The sequence below is a fragment of the Maniola jurtina genome, chromosome 2 (genome assembly GCF_905333055.1).
Source record: "Maniola jurtina chromosome 2, ilManJurt1.1, whole genome shotgun sequence".
Taxonomy (NCBI): domain Eukaryota; kingdom Metazoa; phylum Arthropoda; class Insecta; order Lepidoptera; family Nymphalidae; genus Maniola; species Maniola jurtina.
Genome location: NC_060030.1, coordinates 6,947,829 through 6,952,158, shown reverse-complemented (window position 1 = coordinate 6,952,158; position 4,330 = coordinate 6,947,829).

The following is a 4,330-nucleotide window of genomic DNA, read 5'->3' as shown; positions in this document are numbered from 1 at the left end:
CGCGGATAAAGTTGCATTTCTTGATCAGCATATTATTTACAAAAAAAAAAAAAAATTGGATGCTCAACCCCTAAGTTAGATTATATGTATTTATCTATGTCCGGTGATTTTGTTTCATTTTGTACTTAAAGTATTGTTACATTCCAGTGGATAAAAAAACTTGTTTATGGCTAGAATTTTAAGTTAATGGCGATCGTAGTTTGCAATTCGACACGGATTCGCCCACACGCGACGAGCGACAACAAAAGATAGCATGCAAGATTTATTTATCGATTCGAAACATACTAGGGACATTCAGGTGTTAAAATACCTTTTCCATGATCATGCCTAATAAAAAGAAATGATGAGGTTTATTTAGGTTGGAGTGCACTTGCCTAATAAAAGAAGGTTAATTTCCAAGCTTAAATTAGCAATGCTCGTTAAGTTTACGTTACGAATACGTTTGTTAAATATATCTATTATATACTATACCGGAATTTGTAGTTGGATTCTTGGATAGGTACAAGTAGGTATACTCGTAGATCTACAGGTTTGCCCACGCGCTAATCCAAGTGGCGCCATACATTGCTCTTTCGACGATGGTCTCTCGAAATAGGCACTTGATTTCAATCATCAGTCATCTTTTATCCATTAGGTCAATATTTATGTTCCTACTAATTATCTATTCATGTAAGGTTATTTATTTATTCACTACGTTCTTCGTCAGTCTACTTTACATTCGATCATAATAATAAAGAAGGTTTCGTACTTAATCAATACGTTACGTGCGTAAGTTAACATTACATAACAAGATTTGTAACGAAACTAGAATTATCGATAAAATTACTGAGAAATACGAGTAATAAGTAGTCATAGCCAGTTATTACCGCCCTTTAAACTTTTTTTGGTCCTAATTTCTGACGATGGAATCAATTTTTTACTGTTTTAAAAAAGTTTCAGAAGAAAATTAAATAATATTTTGATTTAAATTACTTTAAGTGGCGTATGAACTGATACAAAGCTGCGTTTAGAAAGATTTACATCGGTTGTTTTCCAGCGATCGGGATAAGGGCCGTTATAAATTGCAAAAAGGGGAGCTCGGCTTTAGGAGAGCGATTTCTTGAAGTACTTTACAATGCGATCCCGGGGCATTGTTCGTCAGTGATCCATAGGATCTGGACGCTATCTCTGAAGTCTTGACAGGATTTATATACTTTTTAACTCCCGACCCAAAAAGAGGGGTGTATAAGTTTGACGTGTGCATCTGTGTATCTGTCTGTGGCATCGTAGCTCCTAAACTAAAGAACCGATTTAAATTTATTTTTTTTGTTTGAAAGGTGGCTTGATCGAAAGTGTTCTTAGATATAATCCAGGAAAATCGGTTCAGCCGTTTGAAAGTTATCAGCTCTTTTCTAGTTACTGTAATCTTTACTTGTCGGGGGTGTTACATATTTTTAACTTACACTTGTGTATCACTCGCCTTTGAGAGTCGCGGGCATGATTCGATTATTGTACCATAAATCTATTTAAAATTTGTTTCTCTCTTAACATTTGCTTACGAATTGCTCGCTGGCTCTTATTAACATTTTCCAGGGTCCTATATTATTAGCATGATATTATGAATCGACAATAGCTTATTTCTGAGACTCACAATTAATAAACACGGATCTTCATCCGTGTTTATTAATTGTGAGTCGGTTCTGGGTTGATTATGAAGATGGCGATAGTTCATTTTAGTCATTAATACCAATTTTTCTTCTAAGATTTATGTGAAAGTAAAAAAAAACTCAAAAGCTATAAATTTAATGGATACACCAATATGAATATTACCAAATTATGCCCGAAATTTCGTCCAAGTGGACTACAAAAATTTCAAACCCCTATTTAGCTGCCGTAGGGGTTGACTTTTCAAAAATCTTTTTTAGCGATGTCTACGTCATAATAGTCATTTATCTGCATGCCAAATTTCAGCCTGGTTTGCCCAGTAGTTTGAGCTGTACGTTGATGGATCAGTCAGTCTGAGGATAAAAACGCATTTTCATTTTGAAATTTAACATTAACTTTATCTCGCTGATACTCAAATATTGATTTTGTGGGGTATATTTTAATAAGCTTGTATTTTATAGTTGAAAATTCGAAATGGGAGTGGTAATTTTAAACAAAGTATACATTATTTTGCGAGCAGCGTGTTTTATCTCCATGTAAGCTTATTTACTCAATGGTTAAACTCGGCTAATGACTTAATACAAGCACGAACGGAAATTGATCGTGATTGCCGGTTCCATAGTAACCGACGTGAAAAGATTATGTTCTCGGCTTTCTGGGATTTTTATATTATTTTTAGCCAATATTAAGTTAAAATCGAGAGTCGGTTGTAATTTGTCAGCATTAAGACTTCATTAAGAGTAATCATCAGATTGTAAGTGTATTTCAAGTTATTCACTATGGGCCCTGAGTACCTACTTATTTTTTAAGTTAACAAATATGTCTTCGGGTTGATAGAACGAGCTACAGAATAAAGTACCTCGAATGGGTTGCCTTTTTCATTAAAATTCATCAAAATTATTAAATTTCATGAAAACATATCAAGACTATCTTTGATTAAAGGTAGAGTAAAAAATTTAATACTATTTTAATTTTACCACCATGGTCACCAACAACTGTTAACAAAACGAGTTCAATTCCAATCGACAGCTGCAGGAAACATAAGGAACAAGAAAAGTAACGTAATAATTGACAACAATTACTGTTTTCCTACAATCCAGGTTTCTTACCACAGCTCTTACTACAGGCAGATATTATAGTCAAACAGCTATCCTCTCCCATCCTCTATAAATTTTCAAACCAGCATAAGAATATTGATACTGGTGGCTGCTGAAAGCTTTTTACTGTATTAGTATTGCTACTTTTGGTGGCAGCGATTAATTCAAAAGGAGCTTTCATAATAATATTTTCATAGGCAAATCGATTCGGCATCTTAATGGCTACTTAAAGGTAGCTGGAGCCGAAGAAAAACATTTTCGCAAAATTATTAAGAGCATTTAAAAAGAGGAAACGGAAAGCAAGTCAAAACAACTTATATCGAGGCGAGTGGGCGGGTCTTTTATAAACTTTTTTGTATCATCTCCTTTCGATTTAATCCACTTGGCAAGGTTTCTTTGAGAAAACAGTTTTGCTCGGAAAGAAAATTAATTATTTAAGTGTTCTTTGACGGATGTTTTTAAAAGGTTAGGGTTTGTGGAAGTTTACTTTTATAATAATTACAGATACCTCGTAAAATAAGAGTTGGCTTAAGTTTATTTTTTATCTTTTTAACAATAATGTTGATAATTATCTTGTTGCTCTTGTAAGTATATAAGATATCATACCGGAAGGTACCCAAACAAGATTCTAAGTAGGCTGTTATAGGCATCTATCATTAATTTGCTACACTAGTTTAAAGCAATGTGAAAAAGAAAATTTTAAATTTACCTTTATTACAATCGCAATGAATATGTGCGTAAGTAATATTTGAGTGTACCTTAACTTAATTAAAGCAGTTAGTTTACCTTATCCAAGTATTGCAGCGTCAAAATGTACGAAGTTGGTTAAAGTTATCTCTAAAGTTCAGCAATCTACCTCGTAGGTTGAGCCAATTTCACTGCGAATAGCTGTCTATGAAGCTCAAAGCACTCTCAAGTCTCAACCTTCATTGCTCTACAATGTTGTTATGAAGACCTCTTTTAGTAAAGAATAAAAAGTAAGTTCTTGAATTTTATATGTAGTCTTTGGCAGAAAAGCAATATTCAAAAAAGTATGACTCTCTTTACTCAGCGATCCCTTGAACTTAATCTGCAAAGCTACTCAGCAGATTCCTTGTAAGAGTTTGCTTGTAGGAATAAGGGGCATTTGCATGTTTTCTTTTGATAATTTCTATCTTTTTATACTTTTATGTGCAATAAAGTTTTTAGAAAAGCGGTGATAGCCTAGTGGCTAAGAAGTATCATTTCATGATCATTATCATTAAGAAAAACATCCTGAGGAAGCCTGCATTTCTTAGAGTTTTCTATAATGTTCTCAAAGTCTGTTAGTACGCACTTGGCCAGCGTGGTGGACTATGGATTTAGCCCTTTTCATTCTAAAAGGAGACCCGTGCTCATTTGTGAGCCGATAATGTATTGATGATTATGATGATGATAGAAGTTTTTCCTTTTCTTCTTTCTATAGAATCTTTGGTATTTGGAAAGAAAACTATTATTATGATTGAAACTTATTTGATCACCATTCATTTTGGTTGCAAGTAATTCTGTTCATACAAAACGTCGAACCCTACCGTCATTACAATTCCGTAGCAACAGCGAACGAACATTAC